The sequence below is a fragment of the Callospermophilus lateralis genome, chromosome 8, assembly GCF_048772815.1.
Source record: "Callospermophilus lateralis isolate mCalLat2 chromosome 8, mCalLat2.hap1, whole genome shotgun sequence".
NCBI classification, from domain to species: Eukaryota; Metazoa; Chordata; class Mammalia; order Rodentia; family Sciuridae; genus Callospermophilus; species Callospermophilus lateralis.
Window position 1 is genome coordinate 31,309,696 of NC_135312.1, and position 26,006 is coordinate 31,335,701.

Genomic DNA, 26,006 nt, shown 5'->3' on the forward strand with positions numbered 1-26,006 from the left:
GTCATCCTGTGGAGTCTTAAACTGTATCATCCATTGCTGAGGGGTACTAGTGTACTATAATTAATATCCTTGTAGACATACTATTTTACACATCTGGGAGTTTATCTGCAGGATAAGTTTCTAGAAGTGGAATTGCTGGGTCAAATTGTATACACAGTGTTGACATCTAATACTAAATTGCCTTTTGTGGAGGTTGTTCTAACTTATATTCCCTTTAACAATATATGAGTACCTTTTTTTCTCACCCCTTCACCAAAATAATTGTTGAAAGTTTTGTTGTTATTTAAAAATTTTTTGCCATGGACTGTAAGTCTGTCTTTGACCTTCTGGTATCAATATGGTCATTGACAGTAATGGAAGTGCAAATAAATGGACCTCTGGAAATCAGGATCCTTTAGAGCAAAGGCTAATTAAATCTGACTTTGGTTCCAGTCTGTGTCAATTAGGCTAATTGTCAATGCAAGAATGCCAAGACAAGGACGAGGTCCAGCTAAGACTGCAATGATCTTCACACGCAGACAATGGACCTTCTGCTCCAGCTTGCCTAGCACACGTCCCCTAAGATACCTATGGTATTAGGACATTATACAAGGAGACTTGCTGGGGTTTTGCTGTTGTTTTGTTGTGGTGCTAGAGGTTGAACCCAGGGGTGCTCTGCCACTGAACCACATCCCCAGCTGCCTTTTTAAGTTTTTATTTTGAGACAGGGTTTCTCACCAAGTTGCCCACGCTCATCTCAATTTTGCAATTCTTCTGCCTCAGCCTCCTGATTCATTGGGATTACAGGTGTGTGCCACTGAGTCTGACAAAACTTGCTTTTTTTTTAAAATTTTTTTTTAGACATCGATGGACCTTTATTTTATTCATTTATTTATATGTGGCACTGAGAATTGAACCTAGTGCCTCATATATGCTAGGCAAGTACTCTACCACTGAGCTAAAGCCCCAGCCCCAACTTGCTGTTTGTTTTTTTTTTTTTAACAAGGATTTTGGTCCTTTTATTCTGAAGGTAGCTCTCCACAGGTACAACAGAGTTCTTTGTGTTCAGAAGCCAAAGTGGCTAAAATACCAAATTGCGTCAGCATTGCCAGTCAGCAGAATCAACCAGGCGAACGCTAGAGTCAGTGAACACCTATCTGTGTTCAATAATATGGCACCCCTGGTACTGACTGTTCCTTGCTAAGAAGCAGCATGTACCCTGCCAAGGAGGCACTGGTGGCTGCCAGCACATTTAGGTAATAAAAGAGGTTTTCTTCTCTGGGCTAATCTTAACAGTAGTCATTCCTGGTAATATACTTTACAGTTTTCGTATTCTATTCATATTTATTATTTGTGTAATAATTAACAGCATTCATTTCTATAAAAGTGATTTTATGCATCAAAATAGGATCAATTCTCCTTATTCTGATAAGGACTAGAAACTGCAAAACCAGATAAAAATCCACTTTTTAAAAAGTATCAAGGTTTCAATTATAGATCTTACATATTGGAATTATGTACAGATGTATATGTAATATATATAGCTGTTAGGTCTGTTTGTTGTTCAGCCTTTGGATGGTAAAGGCTTATCAGTTTTTAGAAAATCTGCTTTTGAGATGAGAGTTTGTATATTTATTTTAAATCTTAATCTAACTTGGTTTGCAGTTTGATAAAACGTTTAAGTCTGAATTTTTTTCCTTTCTTCTCTTTTTCAGATAAGATTTGATTCAGATTCCAGTCTTCATTCAATAGCATGTAACTCTCCCTACATCTTTCCTTTCTTTCCACACGATAGTGTCTAACTCGTAAGGAAAGACATCATGTCACATTTTGGCTGAAGCCAGTCACTCACGTAGTATTTGCTTGCTTTTCCCTACTTTGGATGGCAAAAAAAAAAAAAAAAAAAAAAATCTCCATTTGGTCTTCAACATACTCTCTAAGATGACTCCATAGATATAAAAATTTCCATACAGCAGCCTCGATAGGCTAACCATAAACTTCTGCCAATTAGAACTTTAATACTAATTGAGTGTTCCTGGGAATTGTGACATTCCTGAATCAGTGTTTAAGCTAAGATTCAACTCTGAGTTATCAAAATTGTTTAATCCTAGCTATATTTTCAAGGGAAGCCACCAGGAAAGATTCTTGAACATTTGGCTAATAGGCATGTTCACTTATCTGATGTGTGCTGGATATCTACCTTTGTTCAAAGAAGGGCATTTGATAAATTACCCTGTCTCCCTGGTATTTTCATCTCTCAGAAGGAAGAGAAAACAATAAAGGAAAATAACTATTCTGTCTTAAATTTTCACTTCATATCAGAGTGGGTAATGAGAGACAAGTGTCATGACAGAGAAGATAGAAAATCCTAAACTTTGGGAATGCCAATTTCAGAGAGCCCTTCCTTCAGAAATAAAAAGTGTTGAGTCTTCTTTACCCAGAGACTACCAAAGGGACTTGTTCAAGACCTAAGGAAAATTCTAAAAAAGTGAAATGTTGGCTGTTAATCCCAACAGTACACTTAGGGGTGATTCTTGGCAGTCACATCTGTACCCTGTCCTGCCTCCCAGGCCTGAGCTGATGTGGGAGGGATGATTTACCCAAGCTTAGTCATCAGTTTCGTAGTTCAAGGAATCATCTGGCTTGTTGAACTAAGAGTCCAGGAACACGATGATGGCCATGCCCTTGAGCAGAGCCGTGAACTAACAAAGACCATGACCCTGATTTCTCAAGATTTAGTGTTCAAATTTGTTTGGAAACTTTTCTCTCTTCTCTCTCTCCCACTCTCTCTTTTGGTGGTAGGGAACCAAAGGCCTTGTACATAGATGCTAAGCACACACCCCGCCACTGAGTTACGTCCCTAGCCCCAAATTTTTAAATCCATCCTGACCAGATTTTGTTTCTGTTACTTGCAACCAAAACAACATTAAATAACATAGTCTACAGCCTTGCCTAAAGATTGAATAGTCTCATATAGAACTATTAGTTTTTAAATGTCTATAGATAATGTTGACTAACAATTTATAAACTCATTCTCAATTATTAACCTGTTCATAACTTTTTTCTCCACTACATGTTTTTCTTAATAAATACTAAGAGCCCAAATGAAGTGAAAGTGTGTTGATGTCAATAAGGAAGAGGAAAAGATGGGACCCATAGATATAAAACTTTCTGACAGTGTGAGGGGGCCTCTTTTGGAGTTAATGGACATAAAACCTAAAAGATTAATCAATATTCATTTAAGGTAGGAAGTCACTGGCACCTGGCAATCTGCCCAGACCAACTGCGTGGCTCAGTGGGGGCCTTGGTAGGGGGCAGATGCTCCCAGGCACACTGGTAATTATTTTACAGACTGCATTTGACCCTACTGTTCTGAGTGAGCTTTGAGGAGACAGCTGGGTCAGCCATCCTGGGGCTGTGCGATGAACTTGAAAGAGACTTTACTCCAGCTCAGTGCGGCTTGAGAGCCAGCGTGTTCTGGAAGCTCACTCTGTCCTCGGGCTTCCTTGTGAACACAGGGTGTACAGCTCAAATTATCTGCTGTTTGTTATTGGACGAACTCCTTCTCTGGCTGTTAACAAAGTGGATACTTTTTTTTTTAATATTCATTTTTTTAATACCTTCATTTTATTTATTTATTTTGATGTGGTGATGAGGATCGAACCCAGGGCCCCACACGTGATAGGCAGGCGCTCTGCCATTGAGCCACAACCCCAGCCCATAAGGTGGATACTTTGAGGAAAGAGTGGCAGCTCTGACAGGGTAAAAACTGAAAGTCATTGTTCGTTGGATAAGAAGACGTCGATGCTGTCATTTCACTTGAGTTTGTAGTTTTAAATGATTGTAAGTACCAAGAATCATCACCAACCTATCTAAAGGCCTGCCCTGTGCTCCTTGTAAAAATTGGTCTATCCATAGAAGGACCTTCATAAAACACGAGGTCCATTTTAACCAGTGCATCTGTTTAACCAATATAAAAACCTCAGATCCTGGGCTGGGGCTGTGGCTCAGCGGTAGAGTGCTTGCCTGGCACATGTGAGGCCCTGGGTTCGATCCTCAGCACCACATCAAAATAAATAAATAAAGGCATTGTGTACAACTAAAAGAAATAAATATTTTTTAAAAACCCTCAGTTCGTGCTATAGGACTATGTAAAATTTTAAGATAAACTATCATGATTAAAAGTATGTAAGCTGGGCCTGATGGCACACACCTGTAGTCCCAGAAGTTCAGGAGGGTGAGGTAGGAGGATCATGAGTTCAAAGCCAGCTTCAGCAAAAACTAGGCGCTAAGCAACTCATTGAGACCCTGTCTCTAAGTAAAATACAAAATAGGGTTGGGGATGTGGCTCAGGGGTTGAGTACCCCTGAGTTCAATCCCTGGTACACCCCCCACCCCTGAAAAAAAAGTGTGCAAAATGAAGCTGGGCATGGTGGTACACACTTGTAATTAGAGCAAGTTGGGAGGCTAAGATGGGAGGATCAAAAGTTGGAGACTAGCTTCAGCAAATTAGTGAGATCCAGTCTCAAAATAAAAAATGAAAGGGTTGGCGATGTAGCTCTGTGAGACATCACTTATCTAGCAAATGTGTTCAATCCCCAGCACCTCAAAAAAAAAAAAATGGAAAAAGTATATAAAATCAATAGTATAGTGATTTAGGATATGGTATTAACAATTACATGTCATTACTTCCACCCTCACCTCATCCCATATGCTGCCCTCTGCTTGACCCAAATGAGTCAGAGAAACAAGCATTCTGAGCTCAGGAGCATTACTAACCAACCATAGGAACCACCCTGTATGGCTGTTAATCCTTGGTCTCACCAATTTGCTGACACACCTAACCTTGGCCTGCTCCTAAGACACAATGCTATTCAAATACAGTTTGAAGATGGACTTCCTTTATTTCTAGTCTTCCTTGTTAAAAAAAAAAAAAAAAAAAAAAAAAAAGCTTTTTTTTGGAGGATGGGTATTGGGAATTGAACCCAGGGTTCAAAGTATCACTGAGTTACAGCCCCATCCCTTTTAGTTTTTTTTTTTTTTTTTTTTTTAAATCAGGGTCTTGTTAAGTTGCCATGGGTGGCCTCAAACTTGGAGTCCTCCTGCCTTAGCCTCCTGAGTGGTTGAAATTACAGGTATGCATCGCCACGCCTGGCTTTGTAAAAATAATATATCAATGTGGCCTAGTTCTCTGTGACAGAGAGCTCCTGAATTCCAAAGCTAGTCCCTTGGTTCACTTTTGGGTGTTGCAAACATTCTCTAAAACAACTGGGGAATTCTTTGCCATTGGAAAAAGACCTCTCTCTGTTCTCAGGCAATGTTACTCAATACAAAGATGGCTTTTCATCTCTTTCTAAAATTGGAAAAAGTTATTTAAGTTTTAACTTTAAAAATGCAAAGACACACAGTTGGGGCAATATGTGTTTTTTAAAAATTTTGGTGGTGCAGATGGAGCCCAGGGCCACGCACATGCTAAGCGCGTGCTCTGTCACTGAGCTACACTCCCACCCTTAGTATGTAAATTGACTAGAGTAAGATTGTCTCTCTTTTCAAGCTACCACAGAACTAACAGATGAAACAGTGACCAACACAGAAGGAGGACACATCCTAATATCTGAAACCCAAAATTAATACCAGGAGATAATTCCACAGAGTCATCGGGTTTTTTTTTTTTTTTTTTCATTCATTTTTATCTGAAAGAGCAAAGATTAATCAGCTACTTGCTCTAATACCTGAGCAGGTTTAGACAATGGAAGACCAATAACTGCCAAGTATCAGTCTTGACTGATCATGGGGGATACCTTGTTAAATTTAAATTTGTTGAGTGATAAGATGTGACTACCATTTAAGTATATTTCTTTTTCTTTCTTTCTTTCTTATTCTTTTCTTTTTTTTTCTTTTCTTTTTTTTTTTTTTTTAGAATATATTTCATTGCTAACAGTAAACAGCCTATGTGGTCACTGTTTCAGGTCCAGTCTAAGAAACAACCATGAACATTGCATTTCAGTTGTCTCTCTTTCCTATCTAGCCAGTTAGTTTCTTCATAAAAGAAAAAACAGAAATCCGTTCAGTGTCCATTCAATTTTTCAATTGCAGTTCTCTCTGCTCCAGGGAGTCAGATTCTGCTGAAGATACTATGTGTCTAAAGGAGGTGGCTACATGGATGCAAGCTGACCCCCCGTGAGTGAAAAACAGCCTGACCTCCAAGCTAATTTTCATCTGGCGCTGTCTTCTCACAGACACAATATGCTAAGCGCTGGGCAAGTCTCCTTAGTAATTCCACAGACTATTGAAACCTAAAATGTAGAGCAACTCTCATATCACATGTTTTCTAACCAATGTGGACATGGCTGTGCTGTTGCTCAAACTCTTTCTTATCTGGAATTTAAAGCATTCTTTTTGAAATCACTGTTTGCTGAGACCATTTTTGTCTTTGGAAGGAAGGAAAAAAAAAAAAAAAAAAACCAAAGCCCTCTGTCCTAGATGTCTGGGAAGAGAGAAGCTTTTTGGAGGAGGCTTTACCTTCCGCACAGAGTTTCTACCCTTCCCTTTTCTCTCTTATGCTAACTGAAATCACTCACTACTCCCAGACCCAAGGACTAGCCCATATGGATGGTGTCACAGTTTAGTGTGTGTGTGTGTGTGTGTGTGTGTGTGTGTGTGTGTGTGTGTTTATCAATACTGATATTGATAGGGGTGCTCTACCACTGAGCTACATCCCCAGTTTCTTTTATTTAGTTTGAGACGAGGTTTCATTAAATTTCTGGTCTCAAACTTGTGATCCTCCAGCCTCAGCCTCCCAAGTCACTGGGATTACAGCGTATATCACAGTAATGGACTTTACTTACCTCTTAATGAGCCATTGTTTTCTCTCTCCCTCCCTCCCTCTCTCTCTCTCTCTCTCTCTCTCTCTCTCTCATCCGTGAAGACAACCTTGACAGTGTCCTTGGTGGACTTTCTCCAAGTCACTTTGGTTCCCTGGATGTGACTATACACGGTGTTTGCAGGGCCATTGATACCTGGTTTCAAGATTCCTTTTCTCATTAATCATTGCATGGGCCTCCTCACCTGCACCCTGGCCCATGTGCTCCTTACAGATCTTAGGGAATGTGTATTAGGGTTTTGTAATTCTCTTATTTAGAATCATGCTATTGGACTGCCTCAGCCTTGCAGAATCATACTGACTGGCTGGCAGTGGGTAACATAAGGGCCTTTGACATTCCTGTGGTCCGCAGCAGTCCAGTCACGGACACAAGAAAGGAGTCTTCTGTTGGAAAATCTCAGGTAGCACCTATAATGGTTGTGGGTCTGTTGGGGGAAGCAGAGCTCACTCCCAGCAAGACAGAAGATGACACCCAAGAAAGCAGTAGATGAAAGGAATCATAAGATATGCCACAGAAAGGGCAGCCACCCTCCAGAAAAACAAAGGTACTTTAAGAAGTTCAAGGCTATTAAAATCACAATTGTAGAAAAACTATGGAGTTCTAATTAGACATAATTCTGAGGAATTTACAAATTTTGGTTTGTTTGTTTTTCTTTTTTTGAGTGGTGGGGATTGAATCCAGGGGTGCTTTACCACTGAGCCACACCCCAGCCCATGTTTATTTATTTTATTTTTATGTGGTGCTGAGGATCGAACCCAGTGTCTCACTGCATGAGAGGCAAGCGCTCTACCACTGAGCTACAACCCCAGCCCACCCCAGCCCTTTTTGTTTATCATTTTGAGACAGGGTCTCACTAAATTGCTTAGGGCTTCATTAAGTTGTTGACACTGGCTTTGAACTTGTGACGCTCTTGCCTCAGCTTCCCAAGCCTCTGGGATTATAGGCATGCCCCACCCCCAGTGGTGTTTGTCTTTTTGTTGCATTAAATATATTGTCATATAAAGTATCTCAGGTAGTCAAATGTAAAGAAATAGCATATTAAGAAGTAATTATAGGGGCTGGGGTTGAGGCTCAGTGGTAGGCCTCTTGCCTAATATGAGTGAGGCACTGGGTTTGATCCTCAGCACCACAAACAAATAAATAATAAAGGCATCGTGTCCATCCACAACTAAAAATAAATAAATAAATAAATAAAGAAGCAATTATTCTATTTAGTGTATAATGCTATTATTATATGACAACTGAGATTAGTACCAGAATTTTCAGATTAAAAACTATTGAACTATAAAAATTACCTTTGTACACTGCTTTTATTATAAAATTTTTTCTATTTTTAGGTTCTATGTACTAGGAAGAAAAATTAGAAACTTTGACTATATTGATGTTTCAATAAATATTAGTTTATCCATTCTTTCACTAAATGCATTAAGTATATATTTGGCTCATGCTAATATTTGGCTTATGCTAAGCACTGAGGATACAAAGAAGTAGACAGTCTTTGTCAATGAGGACTTTAGTCTAATGAAAATAGGCCAGGAAATAAATAATTAGCACAAAATAGGGGACAGTATTGACTCCTACTGAATGTTTTGGTGTGTAGGTTCATAGAGAAGATAAATATATTTTTTTTCTTTTCTTCTTTTTGCTGTACTGGGGCCTGTAGAACTCTTCCATGGAGCTATATCCCCATCCTTCTGTCTATTTATTTATTTATTGTACCCGGGATTGAACCCAAAGGTGCTTAACCACTGAGCAACATCCCCAGCCCTTTTTTATATTTTATTTAGAGACACAGTCTGTCTGAGTAGCTTAGAGCTTCACTAAATGGCTGAGGCTAGCTTTGAACTCAAGATCCTCCTGCCTCAGCCTCCAGAGCTGCTGGGATTACAGGTGTGCGCCAGCTGGCCCAGCCTCCCATCCTTCTTATTTGTCATTTTGAGACAGGGTCTCACTGAGTTGCTGAGGCTGACCTCAAACTTGAGATGCTCCTGCTTCAGCCTCCTGAGTTTCCGGGATTGCAGGCATGGGCCACTGCACCTGGCTGGAGCAGGGCATCTTTGAGCTGGGCTGCAGGATGATAAGCAGTTTGCCTGGTGAGCAAGAGAGGGAAGGGCACTGCGGGCAGAAGGAACAGCCTCCTTGGTATAGATGTGAGAAAGAGCAGGCAATGACGGTGGCTGGACGTGACTGGACCCTGAGGACCTTTGGGGTGGTACTAGGAGATGAGGCTGGGAAGGCAGGTAGTCCAGGTGGTGCAAGATTTAAGCTTCATCAGAGTCGGGTGAAACTGAAGGATTTTAAATAGGGAAGCTGCTACGGTTTAGAGATGGTTTGAGTGTGTCCCCCCGAAGGCTCCTGGGCTAGAAGCATGGCCCCCTGTGTAGCAGTGTCGGGAAATGACAGAGACTTTAAGAGGTGGAGCCGAGTGAGGGGGAAATGAGGTCCCCAGGCCCTGCCCTCAGGGGGAATTAAGGTAGTTCTCTGCAGGAGCCCAGTTGTTCCCGTTTGTGAAAACAGTGAGCCTGGTTCATGAATCCCTCTGGTTTCCTGTCTCACCACGGAATCTCTTCCACACACTCCTGCCATTGTGATATTATCCCCTGTGAGGCCCTCATCAGAGGCCAAACAGATGGGGCCTCTAAAACTGTGAGCTAAAAAGGGACTTGGTTGTAGCAACAGAAAGTAGGCATAAATACAATGATCCCATTAGCATTTTAGGAAGCTCACTTTGGTGGCAGCAAAATCGGATAAGGTGGAGCGAGAGGTAAACTGTTGGAACGCTACTCTATGGCTTAATTGACAATGATAATCACTTAAAAAAATATTTTACCATGTGTCAAGCACTTGGCATATATTATCTCATTTAATCTTTCTAATAATCCTATGCATTATAATGTGTTAGTACAGAGTCAGTTATACTGTGAGAAGAAACAACCCCCAAAAGTCAGTGATTGAATAGCCAAAATAATTCCTGGTTCATACCAAATGTTCCAAGCCCACATGGGCTTCCCAGGAGGCCTCCTCCTCATGGTTACATAGAACCCAACATAATGTGGGTTCATCTCAACGCAGGCCTTGTCGCAGTGAGAATCGACATCCTTTTAACACTGGAAAGGGGATTTGAGTCATTGTGTTGTATACGGGCTCTCAAAGCTACTGCCCAAGTGTCACACAGTTGCCACCAACTCCAAGGAGCAGGGAAATGCAATCCTTCCATGTGCCCAAAGAAGAGCCAGACATAGATAGATACCAGCTGGAATTTCTGACCATCCTAGTTCTGAGCCTGGGATACAAATGTACACTTCTGACTTCATTTTGAAGTCAGACGAAGGCTTGTCAGCGGATTTGTTAATGGAATGGTAGAAGCTTTAAGAACTAAGAGCTAGAATGCAATGCATCTGATTCCTGTTTCCCCTTTGCCATGGCAACCGGAAATATTCTAGGTAGAGGCTGCTGGTGTACCCTGGATCCTGGAGTGAGAATCATAGATAGCAGAGGTCCCACCATCTTCCAAAGAGCATGGGGTGTGAGTTGCTGTTTTGTCACCGAGATTGGAAGGATGCCTGTCACTGTAGCATAACCCTGTCTACCTGGGACTGTTATAGGTGAAGACGATATTTCTGTGAGATTTTTAAAGTCTCCACAGAAACTGCAATGCAGCAACAAAAAATGTGGAGGAAAAAAAAAATCTCCACAGGTTATCATTATTTCCATTTGAAAAACTGGGAAAATAAGACCCAGAGAAGTTAAAGAAGGTGCCCAAAGTTTTATCTAATAAGCAGTAAAGTCAAAATTCAAACCCAGGTAATCTGACTTCTAGAATGGAGCCTCCAACTACAGTTAGCAAGAGCCCAGCTCAATGCAGTGGAAGTGGGGACGCACCAGGGGGACGATTTCAGTGATTTGTTGTTGTTGTTGTTACTGCGGACTGAGCCAGGGCTGCGTTACACTGAGCTAGAGCCCCTGTTCTTTTTATTTTGAGACTGGGTCTGGCTAAGTTGCTGAGGCTGGCCTGGAACTTGTGATCCTCCTGCCTCAGCTTCCTGAGCCGCTGGGATGGCAGGCGTGGGCCACTGTGCTCAGCTGTTTTTGTGACATTTGAAAGTAGAATTGAAAGGATCTGCGGAATGATGGCACAACAATAGAGGACAAATAGGAATTTAGGGAATTCTCCGTTTTCTGGTTTGGCAACCAGAGAACAGGGAATGTGAGCGAGCTGAGGAGTGGAGAGGTGGATGGTTTGGTTGGAACCCTCTCTTGGGGCACTTTGAAGCTGTCATTCCATTGCCTTCTTTCTCCCTTGTTTCTGACAATTTAGCCGTCTTCTTGTTGCTTCATACATCATTTTTGTGCCATTTTGCTCTTGTTTTCAAGTTTTTCTTTCTTTTTTTAATTAAAAAAAAAATTTTTTTTGGTCAAACTGACCAGGAGAGGTTGAGGTATTCCCTTGTATTTATATTGCTTGGAGTTTGCCAAGCTTCTTGGATTGGTAAAGTTGACATTTTTTCAACAACTTTGGGAAAATTTCATGCCATTATTTTTTCTGCTCCTTTCTCATTGTCATCTCCTTCTGGGACTTCAGTTGCATAGGTGTCTGAGATTCTCTACAGGTCTCCGAGGCTCTCCTCCTTTTTTTTCTTTCTTTTTAAAATCTTTTTTCTCTGTTCTTCAAATTGAATAATTTCTATTGGATGATCTTTAGGTTCACCGATATTCTTCCTCCTTCCAATCTGATCCTCCTTCTCCTCTTCTTTCTTTCTTTCTTTCTTTCTTTATTTTTTACAGTATTGGAAATTGGGCCCAGGGCAGCCTTAAGCAGTCTAGGCCAACACTCTACCACTGAGCTACATCCCCACCCCTTTTTACAATTTTATTTTGAGACACATTTTTCTAAGTTGCCTAGGTTGGCCTTGAACTTGTGATCCTTCTGCCTCAGGCTCCTAAGAAGCTGGACCTACGTGAATGTACCACTACACCAGGCCACTTCTTTTCCATAATTGTCATTTCCCTGCTGAAACTCCCTGTCTATTTACTCAGTTAGCTCATTTTCCCCTTTATTTTAAATTTATCTACATATTTTCCTTTCATTCTTTGGGTATCTCTATAATTGATGCTCTAATGTCTTTGTCTATTAAATTCAACATCTGCTTTCTATAGACTACTTTTTTCCTGCCTGTCTGGTAACTTTACATATACTAGAAATTCTGGATTCTGTTACCATCCTCTGAAGAGTTTTCACTTCTGTTCTAGTAGGCATTTCACTTATTATGTGATCATTTTGAGTTGGTGTATGTGTAAGCTAATTTTATTTATTTACTTTGTTAGGATGGATCTTTGCAAAACCCAAAATATTCTTCTGAGTCCCTCTAACTTTGTGTGCTCAACCTTCAAACTCCTGCTTCTTCTGTGGATCTGGTCAAGATGTTTTAGGTTTTGTTTACCACAGGTTTGGTGCAGGCCTTTCTCTCTAAGGCAGTGGTTGTACTTTAGTTTGTATCTGAATCATCTGAAAAGCTTATTAAAATGCATATTTCTGAACTTTTTTCCTGTGCGTTTCTGAATTTGAATTTTTGTTTCCAACAACATGTCTAACAAATGTACAGGTGACATTGCTGATGCTGGTCCGGGGACAGCAGCACAAGGAATATTGCTCTAGAATATATGTTCCTCACTTTTACAATGTGGTCTTTCTGGTGTCCCAGCTGGAGCAGGGGGTGTTATTAGTGCTGATGTGGTTGTCTGCTTAGGTGGAGCTACAACTTGGACATCCCTTGATGCTTCTTTAACTCTAACCTCTGCTTAGCTTCCAAACCCGGAGAAGCTGGTGTCTGGTAGTCCTTGGGCAGTCTCACCTCACCTACGCAACCCAGCTTAGTCAAGTTCTCACGGGAGTCCCTACCGAAACAGAGCCCCTTTAAAATTAAAAGCAACTTCTTGGCAACTGCTTTTCTGCCCCAAAGTTTCCCCCAAATTTAAATGGAAACTGAGAAGCTGCCCCCTGGGCCAAGGAAGTGAGTCGGAACCCATTTTTGAAGAGCACAGCCTAAGTACACTTACCTGTGTCCATTCCTGCCTTTTGTCCCACTACTCCCCACCTCCTCTTATAAAAGTTGTTTGTGTCCCTGAGTCCTCTGAGGATGAAGATTTGAGACAGAAAAGGTGTGCATTCATATAAAAGTTGCATGTGTATTCATCTAAAGCTTTAAAAATGTTTCAATAAACCCTTGCTGGGCATGTAGCTCAGCGGTAGAGAGCTTGTCTAATATGTGCAAGGCCCTGGGTTTGATCCCAGCACCTAAAAAAAATTAAAAAATAAAAAAAAAATAAACCCTATGACCTGGTACTATTATCAAACTATTTTTATAATTAAGGTGAAAATGAAGAAGCTGAAAGGTCATGTAACTGGAGAGGAGCAAGCCGCGACCTGAATCCAGGGATCTGGCTCGGGTACCCTAAACCCCACAGGGCACACACTTCACCCCAAAATTCGGGAGAAGGGCAGTGGCGGCAGGCTGTCCAGGAAGCCGAGGAGCAGGTTATGCAATCAGGGCCACTGATGAGCTCACGGCTGGCTCCTGGAACTAACCCTTCTTTGAGCCAACAGAGTGCCTCGGACCCAGCATCTCGCAGCCCTGGCTTGCACGGGGTTCTTCCTCAGAAGGGCAGTGGTTATACTTTAGTTCGGATCAGATTCATCCGAAGAGCTTGTTACAACACGTATTTTTGGACTTCTCTAGGGAGTTTCTGACTCCGTGGGTCTAAGGTGGGGCCAGGTTTACGTCCAGGAAAAGGGAGACTCGCTCTCTAAAGGCACTCGGGGAACAGGAGATCCAGCCTCCTCAGGAGGCTAAGGGAGGTGGGAGGCACCTACTTATACCTGGCCACTCTGCCCAGGCACAGATTTCCCTGCATTTAAACCCATCAACTCAATTACCTTGAGCAGATTAGCCCCAGCAGATCCCTAAACGCTTGCCGCTGTCTTCAGGTGTCCAGAGGATTATTATGGAGAGATGTTGATCAGCTGTTCTCAGAGTCTCCTGTGGGCAGAACAAAAGGAAAGAAGCTTAAATGTCAGCCAAGGATTTAGATGTAAGTGAGAAGTCTGTGAAGCAGGGAGGTCCTGTGTACCCAAGCAAGTGCCTCCAGACTTTTTTCTCTTATTTATATCTAAATATCCCCTTCCCTACCACACTGATTTCCATGTTTATTATAACAACAACAATAACAGCAAATGCTTGTATAGTTCTCACTTTGTGCAAAGCACTGTTCCTAAGGTTTTTAAATCCCACAGTTCCTCACTCAATACAGCAACACAATGACTTAAATACCATCACCAGCTTCTTCTATAGCTGAGAAAACTGAAACAGAGAAGGTGAATAAACTCGCCAAAGGTCACACAGCCATCAAGTGGCAAAACCAACATTTGAAGTCTTAAAAGTCCATCTTCATAGGCACACTGCTAATCTGTAGATAGTTTATTAGAACAGAATTCAACACAAAGAGACACATAACGTAGGGAGCTACAAAATGGTCCTAAAGGAACTGTACTCCTCAGAGTTCTCTCCTTTGAGTCATGGCCTCCTCCACTGAATCTTGGCACAATGACTTGCTTGAACCAGTAAGAAGTGGGGAAGCAACTTCCGGGGACTTCAAGCCCAGGCTGTGGAAGGTCTGGGGTTTTTGCTTTCTGAGAACCAGCTGCCTTGTGAAGAAGTCCAGGCTGCACACCCACAGGGAGAAGCACTGGAGAGAATCCTCCAAGCCGAGAGGCCCCATGGAGAACAGAAGCGCTTCAGCTCAGAGCCAGGAACTGGGGTAAAGGAGGCCATCTTGGATGCTCCATTCCCTGTTAAACGGTCCCAGGAGACACCGCAGGGCAGAGGAGCTGATCCCCCCACATTCTGACTCAAAAGTTTTAGGTCATGAAGTCTTTCTTCTTTTATTGTGGTGAAATACACATCACATGAACTTACCACTTTAACCTTTCCTTTTCCATGATGGGGGCTGAACCCAGGGCCCCACACATGCTAACTATGTGCTCTACCACTGAGCTACCCTCCCAGCCCATTGTAACCATTTCTAAGTGTACCATATAGTGGTGGTCAGCACATTCACACTGTGTCAGCCATCACCACCATTCCTCTCAGAACTTTCCATCACCCCACACGGAAACTCTACCCATTAGAGTAATTAAAGGGTAACTCCTCGTACCTTCCCTCCTAGCCCCCAGTGACCACTGATCTAATTTCTGTCTGCATGATTTTTTTTTTTTTTTTGAGTACTGGAAATTGAACCCAGGCAGCTCCATCACTGAGCCACATCCCCAGCCCTTTTTAAATCTTATTTTGAGACAGGGTCTGGCTAAGTTGTTTGGGCTGGCCTTGAACATGCAGTCCTCCTGCCTCAGCCTCCTACATGGCTGGGATATCTGGATAAATTTAAGTCAATACATTTTTAAGGTGGTTTGCTCGGTAGCAACATATAACTTTATGTAGATACTAACAGATCTAACAATCCATTTTTGGAACGTATTGATGTGCTTGTTGATTTAATAAACATCAGAGAGTTGCAGAAGTACTGGGACGCGGCCCAGAGCTTTGGTTCACTTTGTCATTTGCACATTTAATCCTATTGTGTCATGGTTCACCATGTAATAGGTAAAAATATGATCCCACTTAACATTTACTTTAAAGTGGAGAGGGTATATATCATTTTTATCTTTCACAACATCCTGATGAGGTAGATTTTTTTTTTTTTTTTTTTATCAAGAGACTGAGGATCAAAGAGTTAAGCAACTTGCCCTGGGTCATACAATAGAACAGGTTGGTCAGCAACTATTTATTGATCATTCCTATTTGGGAAGGTAAATGGCAAGGAACCCACAGGACAAATCAGTGGTTTGAAAAAGAAGACGCAAGCCTGTTCTTTAAAGAGCCTCTGCTTTCCTGGGAAACACCCTGTCCTGCCCACTGCTCCCTACCAACCAAGACGGCTCTGTTTTATAGGGTATACCGCATTAAGAAGCAAATATGTTTGGCTGTATTTGGGTTAAGCCTTTTGCTTTTCTCTCTCTCTTCCTTCTTTTTTTTTCTTTTCACTATTGGAAATGAACCCAGGGGCCTTCTACCACTGAACCACAGAGCTGCATTCTTAGCCCTTTTTAAATTTTTGGAAAAAGGGTCTTCTTTTTGCAGCATTGAGGATTGTAGTGCTCTGCCACTGAGCTACATCCCCACCCTTTTTATTTTTTATTTTGTTGCCCAGGCTGGCCTCAAACTTGCCATCTTCTTGTCTCAACCTTCCGAGTAGCTGGGACCACAGGCGTGCACACCACGCTGGGGTTGGCTATATTTAGGGCAGGAAGAGCAAGAGGAGCATGCAGGCACCACACCCCTCACCCCATGAAGAAAGCCACAGAATCATGTTCTATTTTTGTTTGTTTTTAAAAACATTAAATCAATTCAATGGGTCACTAAAAAACATTTTAATGATTTCCTTAATTTATTATTCTATTTATTTTTTAAAATTTTATTCTAATTTGTAATACACAATGGCAGAATGCAATTCATTTCATATTACACATATAGAAAACAATTTTTCAAGTCACTGATTGTACACAAACTGTTTTCACACCATTCGTGTCTTATACATGTGCTTAGGGTAATGATGTCTAACTCATTCCACCATCATTCCTACCCACTTGCCCTCTCCCTATCTCTCCCTCCCCTTTGGCGATTGATGGGGGGCATGGGAGGAAAGGAGTAACTTTAAAGGACATTTTTTTTTTATTTTAAAGAAACAGCAGAATTGCTCACGGTCAGTATTTTTCTTTGGATTTTATTTCCACGCCATGTTTTGGGAGTTGGGTCCTGAGGTGAAGCACGTTTCTTACTGTGGATGCTGGCAAAAGCCCTTGACAACCACTCCTCTCCTGGCTGCAGCTCCCTCACAGTGCAGAGACATCCTGCAGCCCCTGGGGACATTCACCAGATCTGTATGCTCTTTGCGCAAACACAGGAGAAAGAGACAAATACTACATTAGCCCAGGAGCCTGGAACAGCTTACCATGCTGCATGTAAAACTGTGCCTTCGTGCCCAGGGTGATTTCCTGGGGACAGGCATGGGGACACAGTGTTATGCCAGGGAGACAGAAGCATCAGACACCTACGCGTACTTCCTTGAAACTCTCTGGGTCTCTGTCCCTTGGTCTATAGAACTGAGATGAGATTAAATTCTCTTTAGGTAATTTTCCGCGATGAGAAGGATGCCAGAAAGGTTGAATGATGTCCCTGACTCCTTGTTTTAAAAGGAGGGCCCTGGGGTGGGGCCTGGGGAGGAAAAGCTTACCTTCCTATGAAAAATGGTGTCCTGTTTTTGGTTTATACTTTTCTCAAAGTTGGTAGGGATAGACAAACACCATCTTTGAAAGACATCTAATGTATGTGTCAGGATTGAGATGGAGACTTACCTATGGCTATAATCATGAGTCTTACATCATCTTATTCTCATCACTTAAATAATGAACTGTAATGATCTATGTGTGATAGTGTAGCAACAGCACCTTGACCACATATAAAATTCTCCCCCTATAATTGTCATGTATGTAAAAAGGGACTTGGAATTCCTCAGGAGTTAAAAGCACACAGTTGCAGTGATTCTTTATGCTGAGCTGAGGAAACATGAATTTCTTGTTGTGGGCAGGATTTCAACCCTGGAGTCTATGCAGAGGGAGGGGTAGTTCCTGGACGCAGGACAGTCTCATGGTAGAAAGAGAGGAACCCAAGCATTTACTGACAGCCATTGCTTTTTTGTTTTTCTTTATTGTTGAGGTTTGTTTTTTGTTTGTTTGTGTGTTTGTTTGTTTTGCAGTGCTGTGGAATAGAACCCAGGGCTCCACCCCAAGCTAAATTCTCCATTGTCATTGTTTTTCATATATTAAGAGAAAAGAGCTGGGCTCCATGGCACACCCCTCTAATGCCAGCGGCTCAGGAGGCTGAGGCGGGAGGATGGAGTGTTCAAAGCCAGCCTCAGCAAAAGAGAGGCCGTAAGCAAGCTTCTGTCTCTAAATAAAATACGAAATAGGTAGGGCTGGGAATGTGGCTCAGTGGTCGAGTGCCCCCAAGTTCAATCCCCAGTACCCACCTTCCCAAAAGAGAGAAAGGAGTCCAGAGTCTCAGCTACTCTGCTTTGCTGATATCAGGAGGGAGACAGGTGCATAGAGTTCTAAGAACTCTTCCAACTACAGTCTGGGTCCAAGAAATGTCCCCAAATCCATGTTGCTGCTTCTTTTATTATTATTATTATTTTTCAAATTTTTTTTTTAGTTATTGATAGACCTTTATTTTATTTATTTATTTTTATGTGGTGCTGGGGATCGAACCCAGTGCCTCGCACATGCTAGGCAAGCCCTCTACCACTGAGCCACATCCCCAGTCCCTCTTTTATTTTTTGGGGGGTGTTTTGGGGTTTGAACCAAGAGGCATTCTGCCACTGAGCTACATCCCCAGCCCTTTATTTATTTTTCATTTTGAGACAGAGTTTATCTAATTTGCTTAGGGCCTTGCTGAGTTGCTGAGAGTGACCTTGAACTTGCAATCCTCCCTCCTCAGTCTCCTGAATCCCTGGAGTTGTAGGTGTGCGCCACCACACACAGCTAAACCTGTGCTTCTCAACACGTTGGGCTGAATCCGAGTATTTCCAGCTATATGCAGGTGGCCTTGGGGAAGGACCTGTGAACTTCCCAGCTTTGTATGCAACGTAAGAGCAGAAATTATTTTCATCAAACAGAAAACATCCTTGTCCATTTGAATTTCAAACAAAGTAATGCTGCTGTTCAGGGCTGATTTAAGCAAATTCATCTTCACTGGGTAACCCCACCTGTTGGTTCAATTTGAGAACAAATTCTTGAATTTTGAATGTAGGTATGAGAGGGATTGTTTCAATTATTTCATTTGTATTTTCCCAAGGTATAGAGAAAGGTATATAATTTGATGGTCGATTTCTTTTTCTGGTAATTTTTTTTTTAAGAACTTTTCCAGACAAGACAATCTATTAAACGATCTATTAAACAGATTGGAATACTGCCCAACTCTCTGGATATGAAAACACACACACACACACACACATATACAGAGAGAGAGAGAGAGAGAGAGAGAGAGAGAGAGAGAGAGAGGCACAAATTGAAGGAAAAATAAAAGATTTATTAAAGGGCAATGTATTGGATTCTTAGAACCAAACAAACCCCCAAGCCCAGCTTATCTAAGTAAACCAAGGGAATTTTAATCTTAGCCTTTACTATATATTCAGTACATTGTGGCTGACGTTTTCAACCGTGTTAGGAATCTGGTTGGCTTCCAAGCACATGCAATTCTAGAATGGAGAAATAGTATAGATAACTATTTCATTTTTCTTTCCCTCTGAAACACTGACAACGATTCTTTGTAAAACTCTCAGGACATTGAAGGAAGTTATCGACAAATATTTTTCAGAAATCTGTCAAGAGCTGATTATTGCAATTTATATAATGTGGCTATTCCATTTCCTAGGTTTCGTGTGCTGCATGATTAAAACATCCGTGAAAGACAACAGGGTCTCAGGCTGCCAAATACAAGAGGGACCAGGAATCCGGGTGCAGGTTTGAAAGGGGGTGTTTTCAGCGGCTGTGAGGACGGAATGATGACCTCGAGTGACCCAGGCAGAACTACCAGATACACACTGTCCCCTCCCAACCGGAGCAAACATTATCCGGCAAAACCGGAGAGATCCATACCTTGTTAGTGTTTCAGGAATACTTGCAAATGTGCTGCTGTCAGCGGGAAGTGCCATGTTAGTTTCTCGCTCTGTGGTCACGGGCAGCACAGGCCCCCGAGACCCAGAGAGAAACTCAAGTTCCCGTTTTAGCAATTTAGTTTCAACTAAATTAGTTTCACCAGTCCTTTTGATCAAGGCACCCTGTCACCGAGGACTGAAGGCCTGGTAGGCAGTATTCCACCCTCTTCCCACTGAGTCATGAAGTATGTGAATGAAGGTGCCATGATCATGGCTCCATTCCAAACCGGATGATAACCATTTGGAAACTGAACATCGCAGTGCATAAGAGGACCTCATAATGTGCCACCCAGCACAGCAGGCTGGTCTGACTGATTCTTGGAATCAACCACCCAAGGCAAGTGTAGATTTTTTTCTTTGATAAGTCTCAAGTCCTTTGAATGGGTGGAGGATACACATAGATCATTTCATTTGACTTGCTGTAGGGTTTTTGATTCCAAATTTCACCCATGCCCACCTATTCTTTTCCTTGGAAACAGAAGACCATTCTTACACTTTGTCTGGGTAGACATGGTAATGTCATGCTTGCAAATGACAAGTGAATGCTAGGTCCAGTCTTGCTCATAGTCTTCAGCAGAGATGATGACATCTTCTTTCATAACATTGTACTTAGCATGTCAATCTTAATTAAACTATTTACTTAGGTAAAATCATGTGGAGTACATATATAATAATTCTTATTATTTTTGGCGGTACTGGGGATGGAACCCAGGATCTCACACATGCTAGGCAATGCTCCATCATTGAGCCCCACCATTTTAAAATTATTATTATTATTATTATTATTATTATTATTATTATTATTATTATATTAGGGACCAGACCCACAGGCACTTTATTACCTAGCTACATCCCCAGCCACGTTTCTCCCCACCCTTTTCTGTATTTTTTGAGACAGGGTTTCACTAAATTGCTGAGGCTGTCCACAAATTTGCAATCCTCCTGCCTCTGCCTCCCGTGTGTGTGTGTGTGTGTGTGTGTGTGTGTGTGTGTATTTTTTTTCCAGTGCTGGGGATCAAACCCAGGGCCTCATGCACGCTAGGCAAGTGCTGTGTCACTGACCTACATCCCCAGCCCTCAGAGTATATTTTTAAAGCATATATCTGGATGCACACCTACTTCAAATGAGCTCCTATAAATATGAGCATTCACACACATAAAGCAACGAGTTTTTTTTTTAAGTATGTAAACTAGTCACCGAGATTGGGTGAATCCATTTTTGTTGTTGTTGTTGTTGTTGTTATTAATTTAAATTACCAAAGGTAGTCAATTTTCCATGCCATAAAAACACACCCATAACTGAATCTCTCTTCTATAGGCTACGCAAAGTGGGCTGGAGGTTTCCATAGGAATGCCAAGTTCCAAAGGCATAGAAGTTTCTTTCCTCATTCCTGTTGAATTTTCCTTTTATTACTGAGTAAAGGGAAATCACATTTTCATTCATAGGGCATTTGAGAGATGCAACCATTATGGTTCTATCCTTAGCAATCTCTACATAGGAACAGTACAGTGGAGTTCACAAAGTATGCACTGTGGTTGTCTCGTGGTCCCTGCTAGGTGAGCAGATTTGTAGTTCCTATGTACTCGTGGGAAACTGAAGCCACAGAGGTTAGTAACTTTCCCGTGGCTGGGGCACATACAAACTGACAAAGCTGGGGGTTCAGCCAGCCCTCTGTATCCTAATCCATTCTTTTTTTCTATATGCTATGCTTACAAAAAGAAAATAAATAAAGTAATAAAGAAAGGAAAGGAAAGGAAAATACTAGAACTATGAGAAAGACTAAGTATCCCAATTTTCAGTTCCTTCTTCTAAAATTAACAAAACAGTAAATAGTAGACTAGGGGAGTTTGACAGGTGGTGCTTCAACCAATGCAGTGGGTACTTATCGGCAGGATTGGCGGCCTATGCAGTGGATGGTGGCAGTGAACTTCATGTGGTGTACAGGGGGACAATTTTACAGTCTGGCAGCAGCTGCCATATATGCAACCTTGGAGAGATTCCAAAGCTCTGCAGTTGGGCGGCAGCCACCAAATGTTCCTCTCCATCTAACCCCCATGGCTCCCAGCTGTCCTGGCCTGATTTCTCATTCTCTGGTAAAGCACAGGAGCGAGGAGAGGGGAGCTGGCACTGGAGAGTTAGTCCTGGGTGAAGTGTTGGCACAACTCCTTGCAGATACTTGAGGTGGGGAGAGAAGTAGAAGATGGGAGAGATTGGCTACAATTCTTGGAACTTGCCCCAAGGCGAGGAGCCAGGAAGCTTTTGCCTGAAGTAGCAGAACATGAAGTGCTAGTCTTGGTTTGCCAAACTATAGGAGGCGAACTGGAGAAGAAGTTTGAGATTCATTCAGTAATTCAACAAATAATTATTGAACACCTACAGGTGCTGAGGATATAGCAGGGAACAAGTCAAAGTCCCTGCTCTCAGGGAGCTTACAATCTAGGGGGGAGAGACAAACATCTAGCAAGCAAATAAATAGATGGTATGCCTGCTGGTGATAAGTGCTGTGTAGAACAGGAAAACAGGATAAGAGGGAAAGGGACTGGTTGGGACTTGTGCTAGTCTGCTTCCCCTACTATAATGAAATACCCAAAGCTGGGTACTTAATAAAGAAAAGAGGTTCATTTTGTTCACAGCTCTGAAGGTTCAAAGGCACGGTACTGGTGAACATACTCCACTCTCCGTGACTATCTCATGGTAGATGGCATCACAGTAGTGGGGGATGTACACAAGTAAGAAGTAACATGGCAAGACAGGAAACCAGAGAGGGACTGAAGGATCAGGCTCTCCCTTTTATGTTAGCTCACTCTTATGAGAACTGGCTCAGGGGGTCTCAAAAGAACTACACTAACTCCCTCCCAGGGCAGCACCCCCAGTGACCAAACCAACTTCCACTAGGCCCCACCTTTTAAAGACCCTACCACCCTCCAGCATGGCCACACTGAAGACCAGGTTTCAACGCCCAAAATTTTGAGGGGCAAACTGAAACCATACCCAAACCATAGCAGGGCTGGTGGCAGGGTCTTCCACAGGTTGCTGAGGTTGATAAGGTGCTGAGCACTGATAATGGCATTTAACAGAGATTTGAAGGAAATGAGAGAAGGAGCCATGGGGATATGGGATAGGAAGAGAACTCCAGAGGGAACAGGATTCCAAGCAGAGGGAAGAGCAAGTGAAAAGACTCCACCCCAAGGAGAGCTGGGCACGCTTAAGGACTAGGGAGGAGGCTAGTGGGTTGAAGTAGCATGTGGGGTAAAACTGTAGGAGACGGGGCAGGAGAGATCATAGGAGGCAGACGTGTGGACCCAAGCCAGGCTCAGGGGAGGTGGGAGAACTCTGGAGGGCTTTGAGCAGAAAATGGTAGGATCTGGCTCTTTAAACAGATTTCCTGTGGCTGTTGTGTGGGAACACTTCTTGGGGCTCTGCTTCGGACTGTGAAATCTGTTCTCGGCAGACTGTCTGACTCAGTTGCCCTCGTATTTTCCAGGTTGATTTTAATGAAACTCCCTGGACAGGTTTCTGTCTATTTGTTTCTAGTCATTGGATTCTTTAAAATGCTGGGTTTGGTCTTGTCATCTTCCATTCCCGATCTTCAAGCTGAAACACTTCGATGGCTTTTGCTTGCTCTTGGCCTGAAAGGTCCTGCTGGGCTGAGTCCTTGCCCACCTTCTTTCCCTTTGTGCTTCTCTCTCTTCCTCTGTCTCCTCCAGCCATGATGGGCCTCTTTCAGTTCTCTCTAGTCCAAGGCCTTCCCACTTCCGATCTGTCCTTCCCTGGGTCGGTACAGTTCCTTCTTGTACACCTCCTACCTAGAGGCTCCACAAATCTGTTGAATTAGTTAATTCACCCATCCAATGTGGCCCATAAAATCAACTCACCACTGAACCCACCGTGGGGACTTATTTCTATTCTGGAAGGAAGCTCGTATTTCACTAAGACTGAAATTTCATTCGGTCTTATTTTAAACTACATCAATATACTTGGGGATGAATATTAATGTGATATTAATGAGTTATGAAGTGACATTTTGTAACACCTTCCCTAAGTGTTATGATTTGGATTCATTTCCCCACACCATGGTGACGGAGCACATGAAACGTCTTGTGAAACACAGGCCTGCTCCAGGGAAGGGCATGGAGGAATCTGAAGGGTACAGTGGGAAGTGAGCGGGGCCATGGAACGCCCACCTGTGTAGGATTCCAGCTGTGTGGGCTGCTGGAGAAGGCCAGGGTGTGGAGACATGAAAGAGTGGCCAGAGGTGTGTAGGGGGGGGGAGATGAGCAGGCAGAGCCCAGGGCAGTAGGAATACTCTGCGGGACAGTATTTCAGGCACATTTGCCCAGCCAACAGTGAACAACACCACGGGTGAACCCTAACATAAACTATGGGTGCTGGGTGATAATGGCGTGTCAATATAGGTCCATCATTACTAACAAATGTGCCACGCTGGTGTGGACATTGGTAACCGTGGTAGTCGGGGAGGACTATATGCATGGAAGGGAGTGGAACTGGGAGCTCTGTACCTTTCCCTCCCTGTGGCTGTGAACCTAAAACTGCTCTAAAAATTATTTTAAAATGTGTGTGTGTGTGTGTATAATATATATATATATATAAATATATATATATACATATATATACACATATACATATATATATATGTACATAGAGTATGGTAGCTCAGCTACACATGTAAATTTTAATTAGTTTGAGTTTAAATAATTTGAGTTTAAATAATTTGAGTTTAATACCTGGGCTGGGGCTGTAACACAGTGGTAAAGTGCCTGCCTCGAATGTGTGAAGCACTGGGTTCAACACACACACACACACGCACACACGCACACACACACACACATATACACACACAAATTCATACCCCATGTCATGTGACTAGTGGCTACCACATGTCCATTATTGCAGAAGGTTCTGCTGGACAGATTGTTCTACAGATTACCTTTCACATCTCCCTAGTATTTCGAAATATCTTCTATATCTAAGGAGATATCTGTAACAGGATGACAATGACTCTATCAATCACCTTTCTTTCAGTGCCCACTTTATGCCACGTGTGGTTTGAGAGAACCTTCTGTGAGTACATATTATCTTATTTAATCCTCACAGGATTAAACCATGATTCAGCTCAAGGAGGCCATTCTACAATGTCGTTGTAATAAATGATTAACTCAAGTTTGATTAACTCCCGTTTCCACACTCAGCTCCTTAATCAACAGGAAAAACATGTAAGTTGGCCCCAAATCCTATCAGACCGTACAAAGACCTCGGATGCACATCAAAGGCAATTCTTGCCAGTGTGGCATCGGTGCCCACCATGAAGATATGGTTTGTCATCCAAGAGCTCGTGTGGGGGAAGCTTGGTTCCTAGCGTAGCAACATGGAGATCTGGTGGGACATGTAAGAGGTGGGGCCTTGTGGGCCATCCTGGGCAGCTTACACAAACCCTGTCTTAAAAACTACAAAAAGGGGCTGGGGATGGAGCTTGGTGGTAGAGTACCCCTGGGTTCAGTCTCAGTACTGGGGGTGGTTAGAGGTGGGCCTGGTGGGAGTTGGCTAATCCATTGAGGGCATAGCCAAGAAGGAAGTGGTACAGTTAGTTCTTGCGAGAGGTTGTTATAAAAGAGCCAGCCTCATCCTTCCCTTTGCTCTTGTCATTGTCTGGATCTCTGGTTGCCTTCCTGCCATTGTGATTCCATCTGCTATGAAGCCTTCACCCTGCCCTTGAACCCCCAGAACTGTGAGCTGAATAAGCCTCTTTCCTTTATAAAGTTACTCTGCTTCAATTATTTAATTGTAATAATCGAAAATTGACGAATGCAATGTTTTTTTCAGGAATCTGGAACACTTGTAAATTCAAGTACTACAGGACACCAATCCTGAGGCCTAAGACAGCCAGAGGACATTCAAATCTGGAGTCAAACAAAGCCTGGCCCTGGTGTTCTTTACTGAGGAAGACCAATTTGTCCTCTATCAACTAAATTATAAAAGCTTCATATGTTCACTATTAAATAGTGCATTTCAGAAAACTATGCATACACACCCATATAGGTAAGCACACAGTGACAAGAACAAGATGGGAGATGTTTTGTAGACATGTAAAGCAAAAAAAGAAAAAGATCTTTAAAATATATTTTGAATTGGGCTTAATAAATATGTCCAGGGCTGGGACTGTAGCTCAGTGGTAGAGCGCTTGTTTAGCATGTGTGAGGTACTGGGTTTGATCCTCAGCACTGCATTTAATAATAATAAAAATAAAAATAAAATAAAGGTATTGTGTCTATCTATAACTAACTAACTAAATATAA